Source organism: Macaca fascicularis, chromosome 9 (genome assembly GCF_037993035.2).
Source record: "Macaca fascicularis isolate 582-1 chromosome 9, T2T-MFA8v1.1".
Lineage (NCBI taxonomy): Eukaryota > Metazoa > Chordata > Mammalia > Primates > Cercopithecidae > Macaca > Macaca fascicularis.
In genome coordinates this window covers 101,500,927-101,526,416 of record NC_088383.1, presented here as the reverse complement: position 1 = coordinate 101,526,416, position 25,490 = coordinate 101,500,927, and the positions used below count along the sequence as shown (strand labels likewise).

The window sequence follows — 25,490 nt, the reverse complement described above, 5'->3', positions numbered from 1 at the left end:
GTATAATGTTTCCCTCCTCCGAATGCATCATTTATGGTATTGGTAGAGTATAAGTCCTTTTCTGACGATACTATAATTACATACGTGCATAGCTCATCACCTCTACGCAGCCATAGCTCCTTGAGGGTGGAAACAAGGTTATTCATCTTGGTATCAGCTTGGTCCTAAGCCCCCTTCTCTGTTCACTGTCTTCTCTCCTTAAATAATCTCATGATTTATGACTTCATCCACTCCATCTAAATGCTGATGCTTCCAGCTCAGACCTCTCGGCTAAGCACCAGATCCTACTCACACCACCTACTCCCACAGCCCCATGGCTGTCTCCAGGCTCCTCACGCTTGGTGTGTTCAGTGGGAACTCATCATGAAGCCCCCCACCCAACTCAGGCCTCCTCCAGGTTTCTTTTCTCAGTAAATGCCACCCCCACCCCCTACTGGACATCCAGTTTTGCAAGCCAGAATCGAGGAGTCCTCTTGGAACTCCTCCACCCATCAACAGTTATTTCTACTCCATCACCAGGCCCTATAAGTTTTACATTTTAAATAGTATTCAAATCCCAAAACTTTTCTACACTTCCACTGCCACCCCTTAATCCAAGCTGCCCTCATCCCTCACCTTGCCCACATCCTCTGTCTGGTATCCTAAATGGGCTCCCCACATCACCTGCACCTCACATCTCCATTCTAGTCCATTCTAGTTCATATGACTAGAATGGCACTTGTTTTGTTAAACTCAAATCTGGTCAGGTCACCCTACAGGTTTAGAATCTTCCATGACTTCCTATTCATCTAGGATAAAGACCCAAATCCTTAATATAAACTGACCACAGGGCCCAGCATCATCTGGCCCCTGTTTATGTCTCCAGCCTAATTTTGTGCTACTTTCTTTTTTACTCTCAATATTTCAGTCACAGGGCACTACTTTCAGTTCCTCAAAAGCACCATGCTCTCTACAGCCCTGAGGCCTTCATGCATGCTGCTGCTTTTCACTCTGGCCACCGCCTTTGCCTAATAAACTCCTGTTCATCCTTCTAGTCTCAGAGCAGACCTCAGCCCCTCAGGCTCCCTGACCAGATCTGGTGCCTCAATTACATATCCTCACTGTCATCTGTATTTTCTTTTATTGTATTTAGATTGTTCCATAATTATAGATTTGTATAATTATTTGAAGGCAGATACGGCTATTTTGTTTCATAGATATAGAAGCTGTTCAGCAAAATTTGTTGAAAAGGAAAGGAAGGAAGGAAAGAAAGGAAGGAAGAAAGAGAGGACCCAAATAATCACTGACAAACTCTGGATAGACCAACACCGGGCAAAATATATTAACGACCAGCTACATTTGGCTGCCAATATTGTCAAGGTATGTCAAGTGTTTCCTGAGGCCTATAATTTTCACATTTTCCTCTATTTTCTAGTTGCATCAGTTAAAAAAAAAAGTTTGTTTTTTTTTTTTTTGAGACGGAGTCTCACTCTGTCTCGTCCAGGCTGGAGTGCAGTGGTGCAACGTTGACTCACTGCAGCCTCCACCTCCCGAGTTCAAGCGATTCTCCTGTCTCAGCCCTCTGAGTAGCTGGGACTACAGGCACGTGCCACCACACCCAGCTAATTTCGTATTTTTAGTAGAGATAGGGTTTCTTTCTTTTTCCTTTTTTTTTTTTTTTTTTGAGATGGAGTTTCACTCTGTCACCCAGGCTGGAGTGCAGTAGTGCGATCTTGGCTCACTGCAACCTCTGCCTCCTGGATTCAAGCGATTCTCCTGCCTCAGCCTCCCAAGTAGCTGGGATTACAGGCACCCGCCACAATGCCCAGCTAATTTTTTTTGTATTTATAGTAGAGGCAATGTTTCACCATGTTGGCCAGGCTGATCTTGAACTCCTGACCTCAAGTCATTAGGCTGCCTCGGCTTCCCAAAGTGCTGGGATTACAAGTATGAGCCACCGCATCATTTAAAATTTTACTTAGCTGCAAGTAACTGAACGCAGCACTTAACCAAATAGGGTTTTTTTCTCTTTTTTTTTTTTCACATTATAGAAGTCTTAAGATAAGGCTGAAGCAGTTGCTTACAGAAAACAAGGTCCCAGCTTCCTTCTAATTTTTCTCCGCTACTCTTAGTGCCTGACTTTCTTCCTCACAATGGAAAGCTGGGCTGCTCCTCCAGCATGGTGCTCATACTCCACACAGAAAGAAGGGGAGGAGTCAAGGGCAAAACACATGTACTGATTGGACTTGTCCCTTTTTATCAGGGAAACAATGGGGCTCTCCTGAAAGCTCCCGGAGGAAGCTTCTACGGATATCTTTTTGGCCAGACCTGGGTTGTAGACACTTCAGCTTCAAGGGGCTCTGGCCCTAAGCCCAGCTGGAGGCCTGTTAGTGAGGAACAAGGAGAGACTGGAGACCAGAGGCCAACCAGGGCATCTGCCGCTCTACTGCCACAAACAGGTAGATCAGCTGGGTTCCAAGGCTCTGACGCAGGCTCAGAAGCCCAGATGAAAGTAATCCAGGTGAGTAAACTTTCTGAGTTTGAAATTTTGAGCAGAGAGACTCAAGCTCTTTAAAAAGAGAGAGAGAGAGAGTGAAAAGGAGAAGAGAGGAGACGAGAGAAGGGGCGAGGAGGGGAGGGGAGGGGAGTGGAGAGGAGAGGAGAGGGACTGGGCACAGTGGCTCATCTGTAATCCCAGCATTTTGGGAGGCTGACACAGATGGATCACTTGAGGTCAGAAGTTCGAGACTAGCCTGGCCAACATGGTGAAACCCCATTTCTACTAAAAAATAAATAAATAAATAAATATATATATATATAGCAGGACATGGTGGTGGGCTCCTGTAATCCCAGCTACTTGGGAGTCTGAGGTAGGAGAATCGCTTGAACCCGCAAGGCGGAGGTTGCAGTGAGCCAAGATCATGCCACTGCACTCCAGCATGGGTGACAGAGCGAGGCTCCATCTCAAAAATAATAATAATAAAATGGTATTCATGCCTATGGTAAGAAAAAGAAAGAAAGATTGGGCTTTGCAGGTATGGTGCTAAGCCATGCAAGTGAAAAGTGAAGAAGTCCATCAAATACATGGTTGATTTATATATAATACTAAATAAATCTGCTTAAACCAAATATATGAAAGAACCATTCCTCCTTGAAATATTCCTCTCACTGTACACACTTCATTTTAAAGATCAACTTTCTTTTCTTTTTTTTTTTGAGACAGGGTCTTGCTCTGTCACTCAGACTGGAGTGCAGTGGCAACATCACAGCTCACTGCAGCCTCAACCTCCCAGGTTCACGCAATCTCCCCACCTCAGCCTCCCAAGTAGCTGGGACTACAGGTGTGCGCCACTATGCCCAGCTGATTTTTTTTTTTTTTTTTTGTATTTTTAGTAGAGATGCCATTGTGCCATGTCACAAGGCTGGTCCCAGATTCCTGGGCTCAAGAGATCCTCCTGCCTCACCCTCCCAAAGTGCTGGGATTATGGGTGTGAGCCACTGCACCTGGCCTAAAGATCAACTTTCAAGAAGTTAATTCATCATTAAAATTTGAGCCTACAATTAAGGCATGACATTACTAGACATTGCCCCTTCAATCATATGGCTTCCTCCACACTCTTCATGCAGGCATGTGTTCAGTCTCCAGGAAGAGAGCAAGTGAGACACTATCCATTCATCAAACGAAAAATGAAAAGTAAGCACACCGGCCGGGCGCGGTGGCTCAAGCCTGTAATCCCAGCACTTTGGGAGGCCGAGACGGGTGGATCACAAGGTCAGGAGATCGAGACCATCCTGGCTAACACGGCGAAACCCCGTCTCTACTAAAAACACAAAAAATTAGCCGGGCGAGGTGGCGGCGCCTGTGGTCCCAGCTACTCGGGAGGCTGAGGCAGGAGAATGGCGGGAACCCGGGAGGCGGAGCTTGCAGTGAGCTGAGATCTGGCCACTGCACTCCAGCCTGGGCGACAGAGCGAGACTCCGTCTCAAAAAAAAAAAAAAAAAAAAAAAAAAAAGAAAAGAAAAGTAAGCACACCGCCAGTTCAGCCATACCTAAGAACAGGAAAGCTAGAAGGCAGAGGAAGAATTAAGAATGCAAGGGATTCATAGAGAGATTGAGCCTATACCAGGGAGAGTTTAGAATGAGGGAAGCAAAGTGATTTTTGTGTGGAAAGGCGGGGAGAGGTTTCCTCAACAAGGAGATGACAAGCTGGATAACTCAGGGGCAAGGCCACATGACCTATGGAGCACAGGCAACAAGATAGCAAGCAGGACATGCCCACATGAGGAGAATTTGTTTTTCAATTAATACCACTGCCTTTAATTAGTTCAAGTCAACTTTTTTTTTTTTTTTTTTTTTTTTTTTTTTTTTTGAGGCATGGTCTCACTCTATCTCCCAGGCTGGAGTGCAGTGGCACAATCACAGCTCACTGCAATCTCAACCTCCTGGGCTCAAGCGATCCTCCCACCTCAGCCTCCTGAGCAGCTGGGACCCCAGTTGCGCACCAACATGTCCGGCTAATTTTTTGTTTATTTTTGTAGAGATGAGGTTTGCCCTGTTGCCCAGGCTGGTCTCGAACTCCTGGACTCAAGCAATTTGCCCACCTTGACTTCCCAAAGTGCTGTGATTACAGGCTTGCACCACCACACCCAGCCAACAAGCATTTCTCAACCATCGTCTGTGTGCCAGAGGCTGGTATTGTCCTCTGCCCTGAAAGAAAGGAGAAGAAATATTATTGCTAGATGGAACTTTGGAGGATACACATTCATTTTAGAGATAAGGATATTAAGGTCCAGAAAAATTAAATGACCCCATACTCACCCCAATTAATTAACAACAGAAAACCATGATAAAATCCAGGATTTTCTGGGTCTTGAATGTTCATGCAAACAAAACCCTGAGGACCTGGATACAGCCCATCTCTTCAACAGGGCAATTCCTACATTTCAGAGGAGATGGAGTTTTGCTGTTGTTGCTGTTGCTTTGTTTGTTTTTTTACAACTGATTTACCATGTACAAAGTCATGCCATTCAAAAATTATCCCTGATTCTCAGACTTGCCCTGTTATTTTTCTCTGCTGTCATCAAGCATGTATCAGCTGAAACCTGGCTGAAAATGCCTCCCATGAAGCCTGGTTCAACCTACCCAATATTAATCACTTCACTCTGCTTCCTAGCCCTTTCTCCCACATACCTCGTCCTCTGCCTTCCTCCCCCACTCTGGGGCACCTCCATGCACATCCACCAGGTTGATCTGCACTTTTTAATTAATTGTTTCAAGGTGTTCTGATGTCATATCAGAGGCTATGTCTCCCAACTACCTTTGTAAAGGCAGGAAAACAAAGGCAATACTACACATAGGCTAACAGTTTGGAATGAGAAGACCTGGCTTCAACTGGAGCTCTACCATTTACTGTTTTGTTTTGATTTTTTTTAAGATGGGGTTGACCAGGAACGGTGGCTCAAACCTGTGATCCCAGCACTTTGGGAGGCTGAGGTGGGTGGATCACTTGAGGTCAGGAGTTCGAGACCAATCTGCCAACATGATGAAACCTCGTCTCTACTGAAAAAAGATGAAAATTAGCTGGGTGTGGTGGTAGGCACCTGTAATCCCAGCTACTCAAGAGGCTGAAGCAGAAGAATTGCTTGAACCTGAGAGGTGGAGGTTGTAGGTTGTAGTAAGCTGAGATTATGCCACTGCACTCCAGCCTGGGTGACAGAGCAAGACTCTGTCTCAAAAAAAAAAAAAAAAAAAAAAAGATGGGGTCTCACTCTGTCACCCAGGCTGGAGTGCAGCGGTGCAATCTCAGCTCACTGCAACCTCCAGCTTCCAGGCTCAAGCAATCCTCCCACCTCAGCCTCCCGAGTAGCTGGGACTATAGGCATGCGCCACCACACCTGGCTAATTTTTATATTTTTGGTAGATACAGGGTTTCATCATGTTGGCCAGGGTGGTCTCGAACTCCTGAGCTCATTGAGCCTCATGTTTAACATCACTGAGCCTCATGTTCCTCATGTATATAATGAGGATAACAATACCTGCTTTGTAAGGATGATGCAAAGACTCGATGAGGTAATGCATCACAAGCACTGAGTGGTATAAAGTTTCATACTGGTATAAAGTCAGGGCTCAATATGTTTATTGTCATTATTTTATTTGTTCCCACTCTCCCATCTCTCCAAGGAAAGCCTAACCCATGGCATTGGTCAGACCCGAATTCAAATCCTAGTTCTTCCACTGACCAGCTATATACAATCTTGAGCAATTCCCATGACCTTCCTGAGCCTCCTAGAATAAAGTCTGGCTATGGGCTATACCCAATATTTGTTGACTGAATAAGATACAGTTTTCTTATGGATGAGACAGAGATAATAAATTTCATCTCACCTGATTATTACAGCAGTTAAGTGAGATCATGTAAGCAAAGTACCTGCTATGTTCTTCTTTAACTCAATTGATGAACCAATTACCCTGGGAGGGAGTGGATTCATTGGATGGGTTTTTGGTTTTTCTTTTCTTTCTTTTTTTTTTTTTTTTTTTTTTTTTGAGATAGGGTATTGCTCTGTAGCCCAGGCTGAAGTGCAATGGTGTGATCTTGGCTCACCGCAGCCTCAACATCCCAGGCTCAAGCAATCCTGCCTCCTCAGCCTCTTGAGTAGCTGAGACTACAGGTGCACGCCACATGCCTGGCTGATAGATTGTGTTTTTTGGTAGAACAGGGTCACTCTATGTTGTGCAGGCTGGTCTTGAACTCCTGGGCTCAAGCCGTCTACCCACCCAACCTCAATTGAGATTGCAGGCATGAGCCAGTGTGCCCAGTAGATTCATTGAATGTTAGATCAAGAGTCTTTCGTTCATATGATGTCTTAATACTTAACTCACTTCTTTCTTTCTTTCTTTTTTCTTTTTATTTTTTTATTTTGAGACAGAGTCTCTCTCTTGTCACCCAGGCTGGAGTGCAGTGCAATGGTGCAGTGGTGCAATCTTGGCTTACTGCAACCTCTGCTTCCCAGGTTCAAGCAATTCTCTGCCTCAGCCTCCCGAGTAGCTGGGATTACAGGCGCCTGCCACCACACTCGGCTAATTTTTATATTTTTAGTAGAGATGGGGCCAGGCTGGTCTCGAACTTCTGACCTCAGGTGATCTGCCTCCCAAAGTGCTGGGATTACAGGCGTGAGCCACTGCACCCGACTCATATTTCTTTATTTATTTTCCACAGTAGCTCTTGGGAGAGGGTACAGTGGGGATATATAACACTCTCTTCTCCATCTGGAGTTCTAGATCAACAGAGAAAGAAAACAAGAGAATAATCAAATAGGGGCCAAATATCCCCTTTAATAAGCTGATTTGGAAACTCTGGCTTATATAGGGCCAAGGGTCTCCTCATATTAAACTCCAAAGATAGGCAGACTCACATACTCTGGAGCACTAGAACTCCGAAGGCCTCCCACCTCACCCAGCTAGGAAGACCTGCCCCTGGAGGAGCAGAACAAGATGTGTCGTTAAAAGGCTAGGCCGGCCGGCCGCGGTGGCTCAAGCCTGTAATCCCAGCACTTTGGGAGGCCGAGACGGGTGGATCACTAGGTCAGGAGATGCAGACCATACTGGCTAACCCGGTGAAACCCCGTCTCTACTAAAAAAACACAAAAAACTAGCCGGGCGAGGTGGCGGGCGCCTGTAGTCCCAGCTACTCGGGAGGCTGAGGCAGGAAAATGGCGTAAACCCGGGAGGCGGAGCTTGCAGTGAGCTGAGATCCGGCCACTGCACTCCAGCCTGGGGGACACAGCGAGACTCCATCTCAAAAAAAAAAAAAAAGGCTAGGCCATGGGTGCCCTTCTTTCTCACACTCAGGCAACCCGCTCATCTCCCCAGGGGGAGAGTAAAGGTGAGACAGAGGCCAGGGGTATTTGGGGGAAACCCCATCTTTGAAACAAAAATGGACAAGAAGTATTCACCACCTAACAACCTCTATATGCAGCATGGATTGAATAAGCATCCTAATTTCCCCACAAGAATTTAGAGGGTACATGAAATATGATGATGAGCCCAACCTGGAGGCAGCTGCTCACTTTTGAATCCAGGCTCTGCCACTTACTAGCTCTGTGACCTTCAGCGAGTTATTTCTCCTTCCTGAGCCTCCGTCTTGTTTTAAATTGTACATACTTAAGGTATGTAACATGTTTGGCTACACTTATCTTGAGGTACATACACATGCCCAGGTGATTACCATAGTCAAGCAAATTAACATACCCATCACTTCATAGCTACATTTTTTTACTTATTTATTTTATTATTACTATTTTTAAGACAGGGTCTCACTCTGTCACCTAGGCTGGAGCACAGTGGTGCCATAGTAGCTCACTGCAGCCTTGAACTCCTGGGCTCAAGCAATCCTCCCACCTCAGCCTCCCAAGTAGCTGGGAAGCTGGGACTACAGGCATGTGCCACTGTGCCCAGATAACTCTCTCTCTCTCTTTCTTGTGTGTGTGTGTGTTTGTGTGTGTGTGTGTTAAGAGTACCCAAAATCTTCCAGGCACGGTGGCTCATGTCTGTAAACCCAGCACTTTGGGAGGTCAAGGTGGCAGGACCATTTAAGCCTCAGAGGTCTTGACTGTGGTGAGCTGAGATTTCACTACTGCACTCCAGCCTGAGTGACAGAGCAAGACCCTGTCTAAAAAAAAAAAAAAAAAAAAAAGTACCTAAAATCTTCTCTTTTGGCGAACACCAGTACAGAATACAGTATTATTAACTGTAGTTTTCTTATTGTACCTTAGCTCTCTACACTTGTTCAGCTTACACAGCCACAGCTTCATACCCTTTGTGAGCCTCCATCTTGCCATCTGCAAAATGCCAATAATGAATATGCCTCTTCACAAAGCGGTTGTGAGGATTAAATAAAAGAATGTCCATAACAGTAAAGGGTAAGTACAAAACAAATGCGAGTTATTGTTATCATGAGGTTGGTAACTTTGTCTTACAAAAACTATGAACTCTGCCATTTAAGAGGTGAAGGAAAATACCAACGCTAGCCAAGAATTGCGCACCAATTCTCTCGCCTGAACCCAAAACAAAAACTAATTACAGTCAACACCTGATCATACCTGTGATCTTAGGACCATGCAAACCACCTCGCAGTGCCAACACCTCCTGCCCCAACTTCCCATGAAAGACATTTTTCATCCTGTTAAACTGAAGTCTCTTTGATCCTCCCAAATCCCATTACTCAAAAAGACACACCTTGCCTTTTGGATTACTGTCCTCTCTTGTGGACAGCTGTGGGGAGATAGTCAAAGAGAAAAATCCTTATAAGATTTTTAAAATATTTTCTTATGTCAGTTTTCTGCTGAGCTATTGAGGTTGGCAGAAAAACCCTTACAAAATGTTTTAATATACTTATAACAGTGCTTCTGATGAGTCATGAGGTTGGCAGAGGTTAAAGGCCTTGGCTGGGGTGTGGTTTGTGACATGAGTGTGAGTTGTGATAATACTGAGAAAAAGTGGCCAGTTTGCTGCACTGCCCACGAAGGATTCTTTTTTTTTTTTTTTTTTTTGAGACAGAGTCTTGCTCTGTTGCCCAGGCTGGAGTGCAGTGGCCAGAGCTCAGCTCACTGCAAGCTCCGCCTCCCGGGTTCACGCCATTCTCCTGCCTCAGCCTCCCGAGTAGCTGGGACTACAGGCGCCCGCCACCTCGCCCGGCTAGTTTTTTTGTATTTTTTAGTAGAGACGGGGTTTCACTGTGTTAGCCAGGATGGTCTCGATCTCCTGACCTCGTGATCCGCCCGTCTCGGCCTCCTAAAGTGCTGGAATTACAGGCTTGAGCCACCGCGCCCGGCCCCAAGAAGGATTCCTATTCATCAGTTATGCATGAAGACAGTGGGTATTCAAGAAAAGAAAGCTAAAAAAGATCCCAAGTTGGGGGAAGTTTGATATGTTTGAACAGAAGTCTGAGATGTGCATGGTAGGTTCTCCAGGCCAGGAGAGAGACCGAACAGGACAGACTCTTCTCCCAAAACAGGCATGCGTGGTGGTTACAGGTGTGGGTTTTGGTCTTTTTTTTTTTTTGAGACAGAGTCTTGCTCTGACACCCAGACTGGAGTGCAGTGGTGCAATCTCAGCTCACTGCAACCTTGGCCTCCTGGGTTCAAGCGATTCTCCTGCCTCAGCCTCCTGAGTAGCTGGGATTACAGGTGCCCGCCAGCACACCCAGCTAATTTTTGTATTTTTAGTAGAGAGGCGGTTTCACCATGTTGGCCAGGCTGGTCTCAAACTCCTGACCTCAAGTGATCCGCCCACCTTGGCCTCCCAGAGTGCTGGGATTACAGATGTGAGCCACTGCACCCGGCCAGGTGTGGGTTTTGAAGTCAAAAGGCAAGGGTTCAAGCCCTGCTGTACCACTTCTTTATTATATGACCTTAGGTAACTCAAATGTCAGTGTCCCCATGCATAAAATGTAATCATACCTCCTTTATGGGGATATAAAGAGAATTCAATAAAGCAACGCAGGTGAAATTCTCAGTACAATGCCCTGCACGTATCTGTGCTTACTAAGTGAAAGCTATCAATATTACTATACACAATCATAAAAACAGTGAATATACTCCCTGTGGAAAACCTCTTGGTTTATGCTGAGAGGGCTGGGCAGGTGTTAGTATTCTCTTCATCACTATGATGAGGCGATCCACTTAACACTGAGAATTAAGTCTAGGAAATAAACCACCTGAAAATTGTTACCAATTCTTCCCATTCTCTTCTATTACTTGCTGGCAAGAAGTCTCGCAAGTCACATTATGTACCCTATAAAGTGTATATGCTTTTAACCACCATGCCTTTTTCCTGTGTTGAACTGACATTCTTACTGCCATCAAACCTGAAGGCACTTTGAATTCCATCCACTGAGTCCATGGGTGACATGGAGAGTACAAATGGTGAGTTTCACACATAATCCACAATTTCAATTTGACCCAGCTGTTTCAATGATCGCCCTTTCCATTCTCTTTCCAGGCTGGCCAAGAGGGCTTCCTCAAGTTCATGGGATGCCTCTGTAGCTCATAGACCCGTGGTTCCTGTGTGTCTGTTGTGGGAAGCTTGGTAGGTAGAAAAAGAGGCTCTTTCTCAAGGCTGGCAGAGCCCCGGGTTGGGTCCACCCCTTGGCAAATGGAGTGCAAGCAGGATTTCAGCTCCAGCCAGCTCCTCAACCAGATGTCTTTGTGCAGTGCACAAATTGCACAACTGAACACAGAAGACCTTTGTAGCTATCAGAGTAAATTCGAATTACATATCTGGTCCCTTCCTTTGTCCAATCAGAGATGAAAGCAGTACTGCTCCAGGATAGTCAGGAAACAGAGGGCAAGGAGAAAAGTAGAGGCGAGTGTCAGAGAAGCAAACCTCTAAATAGTGGAGTTGACTGTTTTGAACCCTCAGCGTCAGCTGCTCCATCTTACTTTGCTCATTGTAAACCCACAGTCTCAGTTGGAAAGCCAAGAGGATATTTATATAGGGTGGATCCAACCACAAACTATCTGAATTACTGTTGGAGAACCTGACTCTACTGTGCTCCGTAAGACTAGAGACAATATTTATTTGATTCACTGTTGTCTCCCCAGCTCTTCACATGGTGCTTGATAAATAAAAAAGGGTTCAATAAATGTTTATTGCCAAATTGATTTTTTATTAGGAGACTAATAAAGCCAATTGCTGTTCCTTTTTCACAGGCACTAGAGCACTTGCCCTCCAGGTCAGGCACAATAAAAATGTTTCAAACATTTAAAAGTCTGTAGGTATGAAGAAGAAAAGGCAGGTGGGAGAGAAGTGTGTTTGATTAAATCTATAAAGAGCAATGTTTGGTAGTTGAGAACATGAACTTTGGAGTCCCAGATTTCCACCTACTAAAGTGGGAACACTGCATAAAGTGACTTACACTGTATCAACAGCGTCCACATTTCTAAAATAGGGTTATAATACCCACAGCAGAGTTGTTGAGAAGATTAAATAACAACATATGTAAGAAACATTTAGGCCGGGAGTAGTGGCTCACGCCTACTAATCCCAGCACTTTGGGAGGCCGAGGCAGGTGGATCACCTGAGGTCAGGAGTTCGAGACCAGCCCGGCCAACATGATGAAACCCCGACTCTACTAAAAATACAAAAAATTAGCCAAGTGTGGTGGCAGGCACCTGTAATTCCAGCTACCCAGGAGGCTGAGGCAGGAGAATCACTTGAACCGGGGAGGCAGAGGTTGCAGTGAGCTGAGATCTTGCCACTGCACTCTAGCCTGGGTGACAGAGCGAAACTCTGTCTCAAAAAAAAAGAAAGAAACATTTAGCACATTTGCTGGCACATAGTAAACACAATGAATAGTAGCTAATGTTTCTGTGCCTTTAGAAGGCTAGGGAAAATTTTAAGTTAAAAAAGGGAAAAAAAATCATGTAAATGTGGCAAAATCTTGACAATTGGTGAACCCAGGTGATGCGTATATAAAAGTTCATTGTATTATTCTAATTTTATGTACATTTGAAAAATTTCACACATTTTTAAAGTTAAAAGGCAGGAAACACACAATTGCTTCCAAATCAACCAAATACTCAGTCTAGACTTCACGTATTCCCTCAACGAATATTTATAAAACACTGTGTGCCAGGCCATTGTGTGCCACTGCCATATGGGATGCTAAGTCTCTGTTCTCAGGGAGCTTATAGTCTAGCTGGGAGACAAACATTAAGTTATAGAAAATTCTCCAAAAGAAGTGCTGAGAAGGCCAGGCATGGTGGCTCACGCCTGTAATCCCAGCACTTTGGGAGGCTGAGGCAGGTGGATCACTTGAGGACAGGAGTTCAAGACCAGCCTGGCCAACATGGTGAAACCCCGTCTCTACTAAGAATACAAAAATTAGCCAGGCATGATAGCATGTGCTACTTGGGAGGCTGAGGCAAAGAATCACTTCAACCCAGGAGTCAGAGGTTTCAGTGAGCCAAGGTCATGCCATTGCACTCCAGCCTGGGCAACAGAGCGAGACTCTGTTCCCTGCCTCCCCCCAAAAAAGAAGTGCTGAGAGAACAGTGAAGGAAGGAATCAGCTTAGGGAAGGAAGCCAGGAAAAACCCCTCTGAGGAAGTGATATGTAAACAAAGACCCGAGGAGCTTACCTGGGCAAAGGAGTCAGCACCCATGTAAAGTGGCCATCATGTGCAAAGGTCCTGAGGCAGGAACGGTGGAAAGGCCAGTATGGCAGGAGCACAGGATGAAGAAAAGGTGGCTCAAGAGGAGGCTAGAGGCCGGGCATGGTGGCTCACATCTGTAATCCCAGCACTTTGGGAGGCTGAGGCAGGTGGATCACTTGAGGACAGGAGTTCAAGACCAGCCTGGCCAACATGGCAAATCCCGTCTCTACTAAGAATACAAAAATTAGCCAGACATGATGGCGTGTGCTACTTGGGAGGCTGAGGCAGGAGAATCTCTTGAACCCAGAGGCAGAGGTTGCAGCAGTGAGCTGAGCCACTGCACTCCAGCCTGGCAATAGAGCGAGACTCTGTCTCAAAAAACAAAAAACAAAAACAGAAGAGGAGGAGGAGGAGGAGGAGGAATGACAAGATGAAAGATTTTTCAATTCTTTTTCAATGTTTGCCCACAATTTTGCCACCAAGAAATTGGAAACTACAACTTTGTGCTTTCATATGAGAAATACAAAATGAGCAAAAATCGCGGCTTAGGACAGGTAAGGGATAGGTACTGCCAAGGCTTTGGATCTATGTCCACACATGTTTTTCTCCCACAGTCATCAAGGGTCAAAGATTTAATTTATTTCCTGATTCTCCAGCCCTACATTCCCCGCCCCCACCCCACTCCCCTAGCACCTGCTAGCTGAAGCACCCTCTTGAACCATATTCTTCACTTCAGCTGCCTTGATAAATTAACTTTCTAAACTGGGAAAGCAATACTCCACACCGCTAAGCAGAGGCAGTTTCACTAAGACAGATGGAAACAAAGAAATGGGACCACATTCACTTGTAGATTTGCATAGGTCCAGACACTGAAAGCTGGGGCCTCTAGAATTCAGACAAGTTGTTCTTACAGCTCCTGAAAAGTCACCCTGCCCTTGGTCCTCAGCCTCATTTGATGACTTTCCACCCCTTTAGGACTGTAACTGTGTGAACAGGGGCTGAGGACCCACCCCAGGATCAAGCTGCCGGGGTTTAAATCCTCACACTGCCAGTTCAACTTTGGGGACTTGCATAAATTTCTTCACTTCACTAAAACTCTATTTCCTCCTCTACAAAATGGGGTAATGTGTGAATTAAATGAGATAATGCACATGGCATATAGTGGATTAAGTGCTTGCAGAATGTGAGCTATTTTAAATTTCTGTAATTCTGCCACTTCTTCCTGCTACTTTTCACCTCAAATTTAAATTGCCCCCATTTAGACATGTATTTTTTTGCTTTCTCTCTCCCTCTCTCTCTCTTATTTTTAATAGAGACAGGGTCTCACTACATTGCCCAGGCTGGTCTTGAACTCCGTGTTTCAAGCGATCCTCCCTCCTTAGCCTCACAATGTGTTGGGATTACAGGCACAAGCCACTGTGCCTAGCCTAGACGTCTGTGTTTTTTTTTTTCTGTTGTTTGTTTGTTTTTGAGACTGAGTCTAGCTCTATGAACCAGGCTGCAGTGCAGTGGCTCTATCTTAGCTCACTGCAAACTCCACCTCCTGGGTTCAAGCAATTCTCTTGTCTTAGCCTCTTGAGTAGCTGGGACTATACATGCACACCACCACACCTGGCTAATTTTTGTATTATTAGTAGAGATGGGATTTCACCATGTTAGCCAGACTGGTCTTGAACTCCTGACCTCAGGTGATCCACCCCCTCGCCTCCCAAAGTGTTGGGATTACAGGAATGAGCCACTGCAGCCGGCCTAGACATCTGTTTTTAATCAAAAAATATTCATTTTATTTTTGGACCATTTGGGAAATTTTGTCTGGGTTGCCTCTGAGATAGACGTCTGTCACAAATATAAAGGAGAAATAATTCCCTGGTTAATTCGCAACTTGATATTGAACAGTTGCTCAGAACAGAGTTCTGTGGATGAAAAACAAGAAGGGAGTAGAGGAAGAAGAGAAGGAAGGAGAAGATAGTATAGACCCAAGGTCTCAATGTAGGGAGGACAGATGACAAAGAAGTCAGGGAGGACTGGCACCCTGGAAGAGTTATGTGTTGAATTGTGTCTTTTTTTTTTTTTTTTTTTTTGAGATGGAGTTTTGCTGTCTCCCAGGCTGGAGTGCAGTGGCACGATCTCGGCTCACTGCAAGCTCCGCCTCCCGGATTCACGCCATTCTCCTGCCTCAGCCTCCCAAGTAGCTGGGACTACAGGCGCCCGCCACCACGACCGGCTAATTTTTTTGCATTTTTTTTTTAGTAGAGACGGGGTTTCAGCATGTTAGCCAGGATGGTCTCAATCTCCTGACCTCGTGATCTGCCTGCCTCGGGCTCCCAAAGTGCTGGGATTACAGGCGTGAGCCGGGCCCAGCTGAATTGTGTCTTAAATGAGGTGATGGAAAGAGATCAGCAGAGAGTCATAATAGGCTACTTAAGATTTGAATCTGTACATCCAGGACAGTGGTTCTCCACTGGGGGCAATTTTGTGTCCCAGGAGATATTTGGCAATGTCTACAGATCTTTTTGGTTATCACAATTGTTGGGGAGAGGGGTGCTGCTGGTACCTACTGGGAAGAGGCTACCCATCCTACAGTGTACAGGACAGGCACCCCACAACAGAGACTTATCCAGCCCAAAATGCCAGTATTGCCAAGGTGGAGAAACCTTGATCTAGAACAAGCTTGTCCAACTTGCGGCCCATGTGTCACACATGGCCCAGGATAGCTTTGAATGTAGCCCAACACAAATTCATAAACTTTCTTATAACATTATGAGGTTTTTTTGCAATTGTTTAAAGCTCATCAGCTACCATTAGTGTGAGTGTATTTTATGTGTGGCCCAAGACAATTTTTCTTCCACTGTGGCCCAGGGAAGCAAAAAGATTGGACAACCTTAATCCAGAAGATTTCCACTCTTTGAAAGAAGTATGTCCTCATCATCCTTTGCTCTTTTTTAAAAGATGAGTATTCACTGAAGTCATTATTAGTGCTTTCAAATACTTTTACTCCTGGCAATAAAGATAGTGTTTTCAGGCTAAGCTAGTAATAGCATCCTCTTTTCCTGTCACTGCTGCCGGGCCTCATCCTTACTTCCCTAATACCCCCACCCCACAGACATGTCCTTCCTTTCAAGAAGAAAATCAAAATGCAGGAAAACAGTAGCCACATCTGTTAATGATTACATGATAGCACAATAAAATCCCAGGCCCAGTAGCCTTCTCATTAGTGCTTCTTTAGATAAGTCAAGACACTTCACCTGAATGGGCTGCTGTCCAAGCAGATTAAATTAAAAGAACTTGTAGCACACTACAAAAAAACTTATCAACATAATTAATCAGAAAGAGTTTTCCTGGCTGTTTGTTAATGCACTGCCCCAATCAAACAGCTGAGGAATGTGACTGCTGACTGTTGACCCTGGTAACCCAACACCACTGTGCTGTGTTGAATTGATAACTAGTTTAAAAGAATGTTTACCTCCCTTTACTGTATGACCCTCTGCTTGGCATCCTTTTATAAGAGGATGAACCTGGGTTCCAAGAGTCTAGTGTGTAAGGCAAAGACGCGCTGGAGAGGCTTGCACAAAGAAACTGATCTTACCTTGGGAACTTACTGCCTCATACTCAGGAGGAGACTCCAAAGCCCCTTGAGAGCAAATGGCCACAGTCCCTTGTAAAAACTGTCCCTCTACTTATGTCCACTAAGGGAGAAAAACAAAGGCTGTCCACGAAGCCATGAATCTCTCTGGTGGGAACAGTAGGACATGCTCTCCAATCACACTCCCTTGCAGGACTCCTTGACTTCGGCAGCTAATCCAGGTTTGAGATGCACCAAGCAAACACACATGGCATTCCAGACAATCAACCATCACTGACCAGGAGTCTGAGTAAAGCAACAACTTATTGGCATTTGTAAGAGCCAGTGAATGTGCGTCGCAAGGGCTAAGAGGTAGTTCAAGAACTGACTGACTGAAAGAAGTTGGCACTGGGGTCAGACTGGATGACTCCATGGCTAACAACACGTGGCTGCTTATTGAGCACATATTACGACCATTGTGCAAGGCACTTTCTCTCCATTGAATCAGTTAATCCTTGCAACAGTCTGTGAGGCCAGAATGATTAGACTTCCTTGATTTGCTGATGAGGAAATGGAGGCTCTGAGAGACTAAGTGACACACTGTCAGCCTTCTTTGGAAGTCTTTGAAGCGGGGTTTAGGAAAAATGCTCACAAAATTAGCATCTGTGTGGACCTGAATGAGTGGCAGGTGAGGTGAGGTACAAAGGCCTGAAGAGACTTGTAGAAGACGCTGGGAAAGAATGCAAGACTCCAAAGCTAACAAGGGAGTGGGTGGCTTGGGCATTCAAGGTATTAAGGCCAGAATAGAACCAGGTAGCCTGATTAGAAGACCATTTGCAGGGATCCAGAGCTCCAAAGAGTGGGATGTGGCTACTTTTAGCATAAGGGATCACTGTAGGCATTAAATAACAGTTGGTTACTTAAAGAGGTTATTAGCTTTTTGTTTGTTTGGATTAAATCAAGGAGAAAAATTCTGAGTTTGGTGCTAGTATGTTTTTAAAGTTTAACACTTGCTACTCCCCTTTTTTTTTTTTTTTTCCCGAGACGGAGTTTCACTCTGTCACCCAGGCTGGAGTGCAGTGGCGTTATCTCGGCTCACCACAACCTCTGCCTCCCAGGTTCAAGTGATTCTCCTGCCTCAGCCTCCCGAGTAGCTGGGACTACAGACATGCACACCATGCTGAGGTAATTTTTGTATTTTTAGTAGGGATGGGGTTTTGCCATGTTAGCCAGGCTGGTCTGGAACTCCTGACCTCAAGTGATTCGCCCACCTCAGCCTCCCAAAGTGCTGGGATTACAGGCGTGAGCCACCATGCCCGGCCCTCCTTTATTTTTTTATTAGAGAAAGCAGGTCTTAAGTCAAGATTCTTATTAGGGAATACAGCTAGAATTTAGGAACACTGTTTTGTTTTCACTGTGTTAATTTTTATGGTTACCCTGTATGTATGGTGAGTAATACTGGTTTCCCATTTATGGTAATAATGTAAAGTTCTCTTTAAAAATGAATCTATTTTCTTTTTTGTTGTTGTTGTTTTTCGAGACAGAATTTTGCTCTTGTCACCCAGGCTGAAGTGCAATGGTGCAATCTCGGCTCACTGCAACCTCTGCTTCCTGGGTTCAAGCGATTCTCCTGCCTCAGTCCCCCAAGTAGCTGGGATTACAGGCATGTACTGTCATGCCTGGCTAATTTTGTATTTTTAATAGAGACAGGGTTTCACCATGTTGGTTAGTCTGATCTCAAACTCCTGACCTCAGGTGATCCACCCGCCTTGGCCTTCCAAAGTACTGGGATTACAGGTGTGAGCCACCGTGCCTGGCAAAAATAAATTTATTTTCTAAGTGATTTTATATAAAGAAAGCTGGTTCAATGATAGGAAGGGTGATACACGGATATGGCAAAAACCAGGAGAGCGATATGGGAATGATTGAAGTGTGGGCAGCGCTGCAGGTATCCGAGAGAGAGGTGCCTCCTCAGGAGAAAACTAAGACTCTAAGGGAATCAAAGCCCATTGGGAGGACTGTGAAGGAAGAAGAGAAAGATCTGATATCAGGTTAGCTATTCACACCAGAGGAGGATAGTAACAAAAGGAAAATCTCACCTTGAATTTGTGCTTGCTTGACTGTGTGACATTGTCAAAAGCAACTTAGCAAAAGTTCTCTTTGTCTTTGCAATGATGACTGGTTAAAAAGTGAAAATCCCAGTCAATTAACTGGCTATTTTGTTTACACAAAGGCAACTCATCACTTTTTTTCAACCAACAAATTGACAGGTTAAACACACACGCACGCACGCACACACGCACACACACACGCCTGAATTGAGCAGTTGTTTGGCACCATTCTGAATTGCTCTGAACAGAAACTGAACATTATAACATTGAAATGGGGTTGACCTTTCCACTGCAACAAGGGAACAGCTTTACACCTGGTAGTTTGCAAGGGTAGTGTACAACTTTCACCCTCCATCAAAATGTCCTCATCACTCACAGGCAGGCGTCCGACGTGTATGCCACTTGGTTTATGAGAAAAAGTAGAAATCGAAATTAAGCCACTATCAACTGTTAATACCTCCAGTCAGACTAGTTCCAAGATGAGATCAGGAGCTCTGGAAGAACAAGTCCTTGAGGAAGGGAGGTCTTGGGTGGCTGAAGAACTTGGGAGGGAGTGACGGGGGTCTAAAAGAGGGTAGTATAGTCACACAACTGGAGGATCCTGAAGGCCATTTTGTCTGCTTACCCATTTTGATCAAGGTCACACCAGCTGGGATTAACATGAACAAATCAGCTGGCATTTATGAATGTTAGCTTAGTTTATTGTTGTTATGAAATATTTCAAATATTAAGGAAATTGAAGGAATATCTTAATAGCCAGTTAAATACTCCTCACCCAGTTAGAATAATATTAACATTTTTTAGCCTACTTTTATGAGTCATCTTTGTAAAATGTGTTCGAAGTGCAGTTCCTTGGGGGCTCTGGAGCAAATCATCTAGCGAACAAGAACTTAGATGTTGTCCAGGGCTACCCCACTGTTATGGACTGAACAGAATTCATATGTTGAAATCTTTACCCCCAGTGTGATGGAATTAGGAGGCAGGGATTTGAGAGGTGATTAGATCATGAGAGTAGAGCCCTCAGAAATGGAATTCATGCTTTTCTAAGAAGAGACATGAGCAGTTGCTTCCTGTGTCTCTCTGCTCTCTGCCATGTGAGCACCTAGTGAGAAGACAGCCATCTCTGAACCAGAAGGTGAGCCTGCTCCAGACACTAGATCTGTGAGTACCTTGACCTTGGGCTTCCAGTCTCCAGAACTGTGTGAAAGAAATGTTTGTTGTTTAAGTACCCAGTCTGTTGTATTTGTTCTAGCAGCCCAAACTAAGACACCCACCCCACAATAAGGAAGAGAACAACAGCAGGAATGGCCAAGTGCTTCATTAGTTAATAATGGTTTTTGCTGGGTTTTTTTTTTTTTTTTTTTTTTTTAAGAATTTAAAGATCCTTTCTTTTTATTTTTTTTTTAAGAGATGAGGTCTCACCCTGTTGCCCAGACTGGAGTTCAGTGGCACAATCATAGCTCACTGCAACCTCCAACTTCTGAGTTCAAGTGATTCTCTCTTCTCAACCTCCTGAGTAGCTAGGACTAAAGGCATGCACCACTACACCTGGCTAATTTTTTCAGGTTGTTTTTGTTTGTTTGTTTGTTTGTTTTTGTTTTTGTAGAAACAGGAGCTTGTTATGTTGCCCAGGCTGGTCTCGAACTCCTGGCCTCAAGCAATTCTTGCTCCTCAACCTCCATAAGTGCTGAGATGACAAGTGGGAGCCACCGCACCTGGCCCTCCGTAATAATGTCAACAACAACAAGAATGACAATAGCTAACATTTATTCAATGCTCACTCTATGCCAGGCCCCCTGCTAAGTGCCTTATGGGTATCATCCATTTCATCCTCACACTGATACTATAGGGTTGTCAGTATGGTTCCCATTTTAGAAATAAGCATCGAAGCTTTGAGATTTTAAGACACAACCAAGACACAGCTGGATGAGCTGGGATGCCGCATACTGCCGACCCCACTGGAGCATGGGTGGAGCTGATGTGCTTCGTGAGCCATTCTTCTCTTACAGCTTCGATCTCCCTATGACCTAAACCAAAGGGATTCCCAAGCCTTGCTATGCACGAGAACCACTTGGGGAGTTTGCTAAAAATAAGACGCTCAGGCCATTCACCTACTGAATCAGACTGTTCTAAGCTACAGCCCACAAATCTGTACTTCAAACCACCTTTCCAAGTGCTGCTGGTGCACAGCCGGCTTGGGAAACTGTCTAGAGCTGTTGACTTTTCCAGCCATCTGGAGCCAAAGAGTCTAGGCTACAAGACCTCCTGCCCTTCTCCTCCCTTCACAATGGGCTGCTCGTGTAGCTTCACTTTCTATACACTCATCATGTCCTTTGGTGAGAGCAAGGACACCGTGTCAGCCCAAGGATGCCTGACTGTTTAAGAAAATTCAGACCTCTGGGCCCTCCTGCCACCCACCTCCTGTCCAAAAATAGAGTTGTTACATGCAAGCAGAGGCCAGGTGAGCAGGACACAGGGGAAGACATAGCCATCAGCAGCTGCCCCACCCCTCCTTTCCCTGTCCAGCAGTTGAGGAGAGGCAGTTCTTCCCCATGTGGCCATCAGCCCTCCTAGTCAGTTGGTGTCCAGCTGGGCTGTGGGTCATGAAGTTCACAGGAGCTTAGTCAATATCATTGAACTGACTTTACAGCATCCCAGAGGAGGCAGAACCATGGAAGGTTAGCCAGAGGAGGGACTGAGAGGCCACCTGGTCATTTTACAGATGAGAAACTGAGGTCCAAAGAGGGAAAGGAAGGAGAGGTATCCATATTTTGATCCATATTTATCCGTAAGAAGATTCAAGTCCCAAGGGATGTTGAGGGGCTTACCCAAGTCAAATAGTGTTAAATAGGCAGGTAGGTTAGTCAGTTGGTTATCCAGAACAAGGAATAGAATGGCCCACTGGAGTTTCCAAAGTAGCTCTCTGAACTGTGAGCAGATCTCTCGCCGGTACATATTGATTGGATGGGTTTGGAAATTATGACACCTGCGTCAGTAGGTACACAATTATTTGGAAAGTCATTCTCAGAAAGCAGTACGCATATTGCCCAGGGGGCAGGAAAAGAGAAAGAAAAAAAGAAAGCAGTATGCATATTGCCCAAAAACTTTTTTTTTACAAAAATCTCCTGCCCATATTCAAGACTAGAATTGATCGAACTGTCAACTCCAGGCATGTGATGAGTTCTGGGCTTACCAATACCTGGGCCTGGGTCTTGGCCTTCTTAAATCATTTCTTTTTCCATAATCTTTAATGATTGGTCATTATTAAATGGTTCTTGCACGTTGTCAGTTCAACTATTAATCAAATCAAATATTGCCTTTTTTTTTTTTTTTTTTACGTTTTAAAATGGTAAACAACCAGTGCCACAAAGTTTCTCGCCTGTGCAGTAAAAATCTCCAAACATTTCCGGAAATAATAGCCAAGGTTCAGTGAGCATTTTCTATGTACCAGGCACTATTCTAAGCACTATGTGTGCCTTCTCTTATTGGACTTTTGCAACAACCTTTTGCAGTAGCTACTATTCCTATCCTTGTTTTATAACAGAAGGAATAGGAAACTGAGAGAAGCTCTGCAACTCTCCTAAGGTCATACAGCTGGGATTCAAACTCAGCCAGGCTTACTGCAAGACCTGCCCCCTCGACTGTACTGTTCTTCATAATTCTGGAAATAGGATATGAGATATTGAGAACCATCTATTTTATAAACATTTCAATGAACAGTTTTTTAACTCTTTTTGGAGACAGGTCTCACTCTGTCACCTAGGCTGCAGTGCAGTGGTGTAATCATAGCTCACTACAGCCTCGACCTTCTGGACTTAAGCAATCCTCCCACCTAAGCCTCCTGAGTAGCTCGGAGTACTGGTGCTCACCACCACGCCTGGCTAATTTTTTAAAAAAACGTTTTGGCTGGGTGCAGTGGCTCACGCCTGTAATCCCAGCACTTTGGGAGGCTGAGGCAGGTGGATCACGAGGTCAGGAGATCGAGACCATCCTGGCCAACATGGTGAAACCCCGTCTCCACTAAAAATACAAAAATTAGCTGGGCATGGTGGCACGCCATTGTAATCTCAGCTACTTGGGAGGCTGAGGCAGAAGAATCGCTTGAACCCCGGAGGTGGAGGTTGCGGTGAGCCGAGATCACACCACTGCACTCCAGCCTGGCCACAGAGCAAGACTCCGCCTCAAAAAAAAAAATTTTTTTTTGCAGAGATGAGGTCTTGCTATGTTTCATAGGCTGGTCTCAAACTCCTGGCCTCAAGTGATCCTTCCACCTTGGCCACCAAAAGTACTGGGATTAGGGGTGTGAGCCACCATGCCCAGCCTCAATGAACATTTATTGAGTGCCTTTGATAGTGAAAGTCCTGCAGTATATAGAAGGTCGACGTAAGAGATAGCCCTTCCCCTTATAAAGAGTCAGACAGGTATTAAAATTAATGTACCAAAAGGTTCGAAATTAAGGACTACATTGGAAACAGACAAAGTACAATAAAAACACATAAGAAGGATGGTTAATAGTGAGCAGTCAGCAATGACTTCCTAGAGGAGGTGGCATGTGTAAGCTCCTTGAATAATGCACCACTGGTAGAGATAGAAGAAGGGCAGCTCCCAGCTGCCAGACAGTGTGAAATAGTGAGTGGGGTCAAATCCAGGTTTCCTCACTTCCTAGCTACACAGCTTCATCTCTAGCCCTCGGTTTCCTCATCTGGCCAAGTAGAGGGCAATTACATGAACCTTTTGGGGGTGTTGTGGGATAACATCTCTGACAGTTTCAAATAGCACACAGTAGGGCTCACTGATGCCCTGTTCCCTTTCAGGTTCACCGAGTCATTTCAGAACCCACTGCTCTAGGGCCACCATCCAAAAAAGCTTAGTCTGTGTTCCTCTGGGAAAACACTCTCATCAAGGCTACACTTCAAATATTCAACAGCAGGCCACTTAAACTCACAACAGGATTTGTAAAGGAAATGAGCACTGAAGCTTAACTTCAGTAGTGTGACTAGGAGCTACTGTCATAGAACAAATGGGTTGTTTATCAGCTTTCTATCTGTCCCTAACAAAACCATGTGAAATGAGGCATTCAACCCCTGTTTTTTTAAAAAGATGACAAACACTAGCTAATTTACTGGAGTAGAACATATTGAGCCAAATGTTTAGTTTTGCATTAAATCTATATCTAGCATTTTCATTAAAGGGGGCAAATTGTAGACTTTATTGATGCTTCAGTGCCCATTTCAGATTAATGCTTAACATTTAAAACTGTGCATGAAATTGCAAATGTATTGGCAAACACATAAGAAGGAGCAGACTAAGTGCTATGTGCTTATTCATAGCCAGTCATTTCTGAGGCTGCCAATGTGTTATTGCAGTGGTTATTTGCCCACACTTGCCTAGGCTGTGAATAGTTAGTACCTCTGATTACTTAGTTAAATATGCTTCTAGATGGAGAGAGGAAAGGCATGGAAGAAATGAAGGATTATCTAAATTTTGTGTAATGAACAATTAAGTCATAATATGCTTCTTGATTCATGGTTGATATTTCCAGAGTAATTAGGTTAGTATCCTTTAGAAAGAGCTGTTTGCTTCCCTAATCATCATACATGGCCACATTTTAACTGATGTAGTTGAGGAATAAAAAGGACTAAGGATCTTAGAGTAAAAATAATTTTTCAAACAGAAGCTTAATTTTTTGCCACCATTAAAACTAGTAAGATGAAACTTTTCCCTGTTATGAGATGAGAACTTTGGTTTATTTTGTGTAATCTTAAACCTTGACTCAAATATTGTCTGACATGTGGTTATCCAAATGACTGGAGAGAAACTCTAGTATATTTCACGATCTAGAGTGTTAAAAATTAAATGCAATGAAAAGCAATGCAATTTGGCACCAGGAAGCAAGCTAGAGTAATTTTTATGAAAGTGGGTTTTGGAGTCAGACCTCTTGGGTTTGAACCCCAGCTTTGGTCCCTACCAGCAATTACGGACAGGCAGACCCACCTGAATATAGGATGGAGGAGAGAGGTGGTGTCCCAGGAGCAAAAATAAAAGGGATGTAAGGAGCTGAAAACAACAGGTGTCTAGTCTACTTCAAGGGATGGTAATGGAACTGAGGGGCACAGAGCAGAGAGACTAAATGCCCACTCTCAAATCCATGGGGCAGACCAGGGCCCAGAAGCAAAGGAGTTTAAATTTGAGGCTGAGAAATAATTTACAACTAGGATGAAGATCCACAAAACAGGTTCGCATCCAGCCCTACTATATAATAGCAGCTCCATATTCAGAGTCGGCCCCAGCCACAACAGGGTTGGTGAGGACCAGCCATCAGAGCAAGCTGTATAAACACAGGGGCCAGGAAGAGATTTCTTATTGGTTTCAGAGAGTGAGATGGGTGTGTCAGAAAGGAGAGTCCATGGAATGATCTAGAGACTTCCATTTTATTTTGACTTTGTGTCTCATTCATCCAGGTATCCTTTCTGAAGTCTTTTGTTGTTTCTGTTTTTGTTTCTGTGTTTTTGAGACAGAATCTCACTCTGTTGTCCAGGCTGGAGTGCAGTGGCGCAATCTCTGCTCACTGCAACTTCTGCCTCCCAGGTTCAAGCGATTCTCCTGCCTCAGCCTCCCAAGTAGCTAGGATTACAGCTGCCTGCCACCACGCCCAGCTAATTTTTGTATTTTTAGTAGAGATGA

At 44.6% G+C, this 25,490-nt stretch overlaps 1 long non-coding RNA gene across 1 annotated transcript in view; it reads right to left on the bottom strand.

The window, feature by feature from the left end:
- The window catches only part of LOC102130565 (uncharacterized), a 61,753-nt gene that overhangs the window by 17,850 nt on the left and 18,413 nt on the right, over positions 1–25,490 (bottom strand). Inside the window, exon 2 of the long non-coding RNA XR_001493542.4 lies at positions 4,582–4,687. This is a non-coding gene — a long non-coding RNA (uncharacterized lncRNA). The remainder of the gene's footprint in view (positions 1–4,581; positions 4,688–25,490) is intronic.